This window comes from Pteronotus mesoamericanus, unplaced genomic scaffold (assembly GCF_021234165.1).
Source record: "Pteronotus mesoamericanus isolate MK-2021 breed Mesoamerican mustached bat unplaced genomic scaffold, CSHL_Meso_final contig_116, whole genome shotgun sequence".
Taxonomy (NCBI): Eukaryota; Metazoa; Chordata; class Mammalia; order Chiroptera; family Mormoopidae; genus Pteronotus; species Pteronotus mesoamericanus.
In genome coordinates this window covers 18,621,799-18,629,676 of record NW_026555027.1, presented here as the reverse complement: position 1 = coordinate 18,629,676, position 7,878 = coordinate 18,621,799, and the positions used below count along the sequence as shown (strand labels likewise).

General features: G+C 40.6%; 1 non-coding gene across 1 annotated transcript; it reads right to left on the bottom strand.

Annotated features, from left to right (window-relative positions):
• Nucleotides 1-4,799: 4,799 nt before the first annotated feature.
• Nucleotides 4,800-4,904, bottom strand: LOC129077311 (U6 spliceosomal RNA). The gene has a single exon (XR_008529810.1). It is a non-coding gene; the product is annotated as a U6 spliceosomal RNA (small nuclear RNA).
• Between the last annotated feature and the right edge of the window lie 2,974 nt (nt 4,905-7,878).

Here is a 7,878-nt window from a genome sequence, read left to right as displayed (position 1 = left end):
TTTAAGAGGAACTGCCTGGATTCTAGAAGTTTCTGTCTTCAACAGCCTCAGTCCCTGCTGGTTTTTACAGGCAGAAGTTATAGAGACTTATCTTCTGGCCCTGGTACCATGGGCTAGGGAGCTTGCTGTAGAACTGGGACCTCTCACTCCTGAGCTATCCCTCCTAATTTTCATCTACCACATGTGGGTGTGGGACCAGCCTGTTCCATATCTCTGCCCCTCCTACCAGTCTTGATGTGGTTTCTTCTTTAATTTGGTAGTTGTAGAACTTCCATTCAGCTCAATTTTCTGACAGCTGAATAATGGTCGTTCTATAGTTTAGTTATAATTTTGATCAGGCCACTTTCCTTATCTGCTAGAATTTGAGTGGATTTTCTCAGTCTCTCAGTTTGTTTTCTTGAGTTTACATAATAATAAAGTACATACAATGACCCTCTTACTCTTCTTTTACCAGCTGATTATTTAATGCTGATTAGCTTTGAAATGCATATAGCCCTATCAAATAGGAACTTGCCTTCACCTGAACTAAGGCTGTATTAGAGTGACAGTCAAAACCATTTTTTGAAAAGACAACACAGTCCATGCAAAAGTTCCTAGGAGATATTCAATTTTTTCAGAATATGAAATTCTTTGGGCTAACAGATTATCTTTTCTCCTAAATTCCTTAACATTTTGCTGATCATTGGCTGAGCTTTCAAAGCAAATATAAAACCTTCAGCATTTGTATTTATACCAAAATATGACAAATACCAGCGTAAAAATAAATTCTGTAGGAGAATCTTATCTAGCCTGTTACAACAGGGTCACTATTTGTTTGTTTTAAACTGAGAGTAACAACTTTAAAGCTGTAAAATACTTTTGAGATTACCTAATTCACTTGCTTCTATTTACAGATAAGCGCTGAGATCGAGCATGTCTTTACTAGCTCAGAATTTGGGCAAGAGGGAACAGGGTTGGGTTCCTGATTGGTAAATTCCTGGTGGGGTAGAGGCTGAGCTGACATTGGCAGGCGGGTGTGCAGCCCACTGGAGTCCCTGGGAGATGCTTGAAAGGAAGAGTGAGAGGCCGAGCAGACCCTAAAACAGGATATCAAGACTAGGACTCATTTCTCCAGGCAGCAGGAGGGGTGGGGCTGCTGCCAGGCACGCAGCCCCAGACATGCACACCAAGGACTCAGGGCAGCTGCCTATCACCTGGCCCCTGGTGAGCCAGGCACTCTGGTCAAACTGAGCGTTCCTTTGTGATTCTGATGCAGATGTGGGTGAAAAGGGGTTACATACTGACGCTGACAAGCTCAGAGGAGGCCTGCATGGCAGACTTACAAACTCAGAGACCTCAAAAAACATAGGATGGTCTGAAATTAAAACTTTTTAACTAAAGGCAGGTCATGGCAGGCAGCATAAAGGCTAGAATCTTTTCTGACAAAAGTCGATCTTTACCTGAATTGAGCCTGTCTATTGTCTTTTTGCATCTATGATCATAGACCTTTGGAATGTCAAATTTTCTTTTTCAGGACGTCTTAAAGCACAAGCACCACACCTGAGCAGAGACCACAAATCCCCTCATTGTCATTGTTATCATGGTAACTGTTGACTACTAACTCTCTTGTATCCACCAATATAAAAGAAATGTCTATCATTTTACTCTTTATCCAATCCCAGAAGTTTGCCCACTTTGCTTTCTCCTGCCTTCCTAATCTTATCACCAATGCATTTCATGTAACCCTCTTGGATCTTCTTTTGATTGTAATGTATAAAATAAGATGCAAAACTACCATTTTCCCAGAGCATTTTCTCAATCTGTTCAGATTTTGCTTCCTGGCAATTGTTGTCAGTTTGGCTCAAATAAACTCACAAAAGTTGTTACAGGTTACAGGTTACTATCTTTCTTCCTTGGACACGGAACAGCCATATTAAAATCTCAGTGTGTTACCAGTTCAAAAGTTCATGTGCCCAATCCTTCAAAAGGCCAATATTCAAGACCTCAGAGTTTGGAGTAAAGAAAGTTTTACTGATCAAGAAGGTGCCAGCTTGAGAAGACAGAGGGCCTGAGAGGTTCCTCAAGTCCATCCTAAGAGACCCTAGAATTCAGGCTTCTTTGTGTCAAGGGATGGGGGAATGGGCAGAGCAAGAAGTGACTGGCTACCACAGACATCTGGGCGCCAACAGAGATCCAAGGAAGAGCACAAAATCTCTAAATCTCTGTCCCTGGTCAGTCCGTCAACTTCTGTTGATCTGAGTCTGGTCTTGAATCTCCTGCCAATCTTTTATAAATAATTATTATTTTGTACATATTTCCTATTGTCCTTGGAAGACCCCCCCCCCGCCATCCCACCCCCGACCCCGCAAGTAGCTGTTCTTCCAAAAACTCAAGCCTCAAGGAGAATACCTCCAATGGTTAGCATAACTATAGCAAAGGTTGTTTGCTTGAAGTCCATACAAAAAAATGCAGGCTATAAATAAGATAGAGTCAGAGAGATTTTTACCTTGTTACACAATTAGGAGGGTTTAGAAATGACAAAGACCTGGGGTGGCAATGAAATGCCTGCCACAAGTTATGGAAACGCCATCCTGTGTCCATTCTCCTTAAAAAACATTTGCTATTACAGATACCCCTGCCTGGCGTTGTCAGGGGGTTCAGTTGTTGGGTGTGTAGACCAAAAAGGGGTTCTATAGAAAGTAACTTTACAGGGTGATCTGAACATAAATTTCTAATTAGGCAGGTCATGGTGGGTAGTCAGGCCCCAGGCATATGATTTTTTTAGTAAAATGTTTATTTTTGCCTTAAGCAAGCCTTGTGCTTTTTTGTGCATCTAGGTTGACACACCTTTGAAATGACTCTTTTTCAGACCCCTCGAAAGCTTAACCACCCCCAAGACAACACACACTCTTGTTCACTGGCCTGGAATCCAGCGCCAATCATGCTTTCTACCTCCTTCACATGCTGTGCCTTACTTCCCCTCGTTAATTCCAAATGCTTAAAGAAACACTGCAACATTTTCATTCTCTAGAGCTTTTGACATCTACCTTCCTGGTAACTGTCATGAGTTTGGCTCAAATGAACTCTTATTAAAATTCTCTACAGGTTTGGATGTTCTTACGTTGACCAGGGTAGAGGAAAATGGGAAGTTATTGCCTAATACGTACAGAATTTCAACTGGGGAAGATGAAAACATTCTAGAGATGAATTGGTAGCAATAGCTGCAAAACACGGCAAATGTACTTATTGCCACTGAACTATACATTTAAATATGGTTAAAATAATAACTTTTGCTATGTCTATTTTACCACAATAAAAAAATTGTCATTAGTTCTTAGTTCACCATCATCTGCCTTTTGAATAAATTTCCAATTATCATTTATTTTCAAAAACTCCAAAACATTCAAGAATTCCATGTTTGAGGAAAATCATTACCAGAGAGAAAATCACTTGAAATAGACAGTGAAACCTCTGAGCAAATTTAATTTTTAAAAAATTTTTATCAGAAGGCAATGGTAAACAGCACAATGAACTGTAAATTTCAGAGAAGCTCAAGTTTTCTTGCAACCCTAAATAAAAATGTTAGTTCTGTCAAACTCAAAAAGACTCTTGAGGCTTTGCTAGAAATACATGATAAAAATTTATTGAAGAGCCTTAGGGTTTGCATACCCAAAACAACACTAGACACCTAATACCCAGAGTGTCCCAGAGAAGAAAGACAAGCTGAAGGGTCTTAGTATAACTGCACAGAGACAATTCTTTATGACCTTTACTCTTTTCTTTCCTTTCGATTCAAACTGGCTTCATCCAGCACCTTGACTCACCTGCCTGCTTCTCCCTTACAGGATCACTCAGGGCAACAATGTTCTGAATAGCATCAAATAATCTTAGGAATAAAACCTTGGGTCTGTTAACCAGAGAGGCAGAGTTTCTGTCAAACTAGAGATAACATCTAGGCCTCAGTTGTGTTTCCGCTCCAGACCCAGAAAATGGGAAAACAAGACAAAGCAACTCCATGGCTGACACCAGGATCAGATGCACTGATCAGCTACCTCCCTATCCTAGCACCATCCAATCAGTAAAGACCACAACCCTGATCACAACCCTAACTCCCTTAGTCACCATGATCAATGATTTTTCCCCTGTGTAACCCATATACTGGAAGCTTTTGGGAAGCCAGGCCTTTGAGCATTAACTCTCCTGTCTCTGGGCATGGGCTACTTCCTAAAAACAAACCCTTACTTCCTAAAAATAAACCTTTACTTTCTTTGCTGCAAACTCCTGTGCCTGTCTTATTGGGCTTTGATGCATGCAGGCAAACGGACCCCTTGAGTCTGGTAACATTAGAGTAAAAAGTACTGTTGACTAAGAAACATCCAAACCTGTGGACAGTTTTTTCCAAGTTAATTTCAGCCAAACTGACAGCATATGCCAGGTAGCAAGAATAAGTTTTGTAATTTCTTTTATGCATTTGAAATTGAGGAGGAAATATAAGGAAGATTACCTGAAGGTAGAAGGAAGCAAGGTAAGGCCTTGCTTACAGGCCAGTTAAGATTATGTGCTCTCATGCCTTAGAAGGAGGGGTCTAAGGTGGGGGTTTTGCAAAGGTGCATTAACTTAGATGCACAGAAACAATGGACCAAGCTGGCTTAAGGCAAAAATAAGCCTTTGAGTAAGGAAATTACATGCCTGGGGCATGAATACCCACCATGACCTGCCCAGTTAGAAGTTTATGATCAGATCACCCTGGGAGGTTACTTTCCATAGAAATCCTTTTTATTTCAGTCCTTTCTTTCTTTCTTCATTCTTCTTCTTTTTTCTCTAATACCGAACACATCACAAATTTGCATGTCATCCTTGCACAGGGGCCATGTTAATTTTCTCCGTATTGTTCTGATTTTAGAATATGTGCTCCAGTCTAAGTCAATGTATTTCCAGTCCATTGACTGAGACTGGAAAATTCAAAACTGTAAGTTCCCAGGCTAGTTAAAACAAGAATAGAATTGTTTCTTCATACCTCAACCTACTTGATTTCAGTAATTTCACAACTTGACTATAGTGACTCCATTTTATTTTTTCACTCTAGTCTTCATTTGCCAACACTACATTCCACAAATTAAAAAGATCTTTAAAAATAAATAAATAAATAAATAACTATGAAAGAACACTCTTCTCCTTCTAAGTGTTTAAAACATTTAATAACAGAAAGGGAAGTAGGAACTTTTTGGAATTGTTGCTGGGTGTCATTTAATTGCCATCTTACAGCTCGGGAAACCGAGGATTAAAACAGTTAAGAGTCTTTAGAAGAAGATGGTTGCAGGGGTATCCAACTTTTTGGCATCTCTGGGCCACACTGCAAGAAGAGTTGTCTTGGGCCATACATTAAATACATTATGACACATAATCACAAAAATATCTCATAATGTTTTAAGTATATTTATGATTTTGTGTTGGGCCGTATTCATAGCCATCCTGGGCTGCAGGTTGGACACCGCTGGTAGACTAAAATCTAAAGCCATCAGACCCCAAATCCTCATTGTTTCAATTTGCTCTTCATAGGCAAATACATTTCCTGCTTCAAGCTATGAATAATTACAAATATGGAGATTAGACGGAGGTAAGGCAATGCTGTTGAGTAGTGCCCCAAGGAACCAAAGTAAATGGCTTGAAATAGTGGGAGAGTCCACAAGAAGCCGTTCACCTGGCACTCCCTCCAAAAGCAAGCTATCACTAAAACCCTCCCCCTACCTCCTACCAGTGGGAGCAAAAAGGAAGCAGTACACAGAGCTGACTGTAGCAAACAGAAGCAGAAACATCTCAAATAATTAGCATAACACAGATGAAAATCTGAGTGTTTCTGTATGAACTTTGAACTGGTTGTAGACTGTGAATTTTATACAGCTTCTATATTTAGCTGCATACCAGGAAGTTCCCAGTCTGGCATGAGCCTGTATGATACCACTAGGAAGCAACTGGTCAGAGTTTCGAAACATCAGCAGGTGATTCAGAGGCAGCACAATCAAGAGAACAAGGCCGAGCTGTTTATCCTACTTTCAGCTACAGGTTTTTCTAACACCCTACTGAGGAAGTGTTGAGAATTAACATTTTTGTCACCATAACAAATGTCCAAACCTGTAGTGAAATTTTATCAGTGTACATTTCTGCCAAACTGATGACAATTGCCAGAAAGCCAGATCTCAAGTGCTTTGGAGCATGACAGTGGCAGTTTATTTCCTGCATTTGGAATTAGGACGAGAACATAAGGAAGATTACATAAAGTGAGGAGAAAGCAAGGTAGGGATTGGACTACTGGGTAGTTAACAAAATTATAGGTTCCCTTGAAGGTGGTTGCTTCCAATGGGTCTGAAAAAGGAGGATTACTCTGGCATTTCAACGTGTGTTAACCTAAATGCACAAGAACAATGGACAGGGCTTGCTTGAGGCAGAGCTAAACCTTTTATTAAAAAAGTTATATGCCTGGGGCGTGACTACCCACGATGACCTGCCCAGTTAGGGAGTTAGGGCCAGCTCACCCTGTGAGGTTACATTCCGTAGAACCCCTTTTTCTCATCCACACCTTTGTGGTCATATATGGTCTAAAAATCTTGGTTCTCAAGTATATCAGGAACAGCATATGTACATGTACTTACATTTAGGTAAGCCAAACCTACGGTAAAACTATGGGCAAAGGCAGCCACACATTTTATTTCCCCAGATCCGTTCCTTTTATCCTTTGGGAGCTCCAATTTTCTCATATTCCTCCAGAAGTGTTCTAGGAGGGTCTAGAGACTGTTTTCCATAAGCAACCTGGTCTCCTCTTGGAACCGTTTTTTCCCTCTCCTGCTCCAGCTCACTCCAGAGTCATTAAATATGATTCTAGTCACTTCCAGTCTGCTGAGCAGCAACTGCGATGTCAGTGGATGCAGAAGTTTCTGCCGTTGCTGTTGAACTTTCAGACATGTGCCATGGAGACAGTGTCTAACGCAGAAGGCAACACTTCCTTTGTCTAATCTAGAAAGCCAGATGACCTGGGTTCAAACTCCGACTTTGCCATTAACTACGCATATTAATATTGACATACATTCGAGTATTTATAAGATGGGAATTTTAATAGTCCTTACCAATGGAATTGTGGTAAAGATTTAGATAGCCTAATGCTTATAAAGTCCTTAGTTAACATTTACTGAGAGCTTATTACACACCATATTAATCTGCTCAGTCTGCTATAACAGAATATGATAACTGGGTGGATTATAGACAACATAACTTTATTTCTCACAGTTCTTGAGGCTGGGAAGTCCAAGATCAAGGTACTGGCATATTTAGTGTCTGGTGTGAGCCTCTTTCCTGGTTCAGGGAGAACCACCTTCTCACAATGCCTTCAAATGATAGAAGGGATGTGGAAGAGCTCTGGGATCCCCTTTATTAGTGCCTTATTCCCATTCATGAGGGCTCCACCCTCATGATCTAATCTCCTCCCAGAGGCCCACCTCCTAATACCGTCGCATTGGAAGTTAGGATTTCAACATGGCAATTTTGAGAGGACACAAGCATTCAGTCTATAGCATGAGCGAAGCAATGTGCTAATACTGCTATTGTAGGTGAGAAGCAAGGTGAAGATTTCACTCTCCCTATTCCATGCAATAAGTAGCTTTGCCCACTTTTAACTTAGTCTTTAATTACAGCCCCTCACTTTACAGCCTAGACTGGCCTAGAACACCATGGATGGCAGACATGGTGCTATACTCAGTCTTCTGCGCAGGCCCAGATGTGACTCACTTCTGGGTGAACCAAGTATCCCGGAGATTTAATAAATGATATTCAGTTCACTAATTACATAATTCCAGTACAAAAAAATAGTTTTTTTTAAAGTACCAACTAGAAATTATGATATGAAAA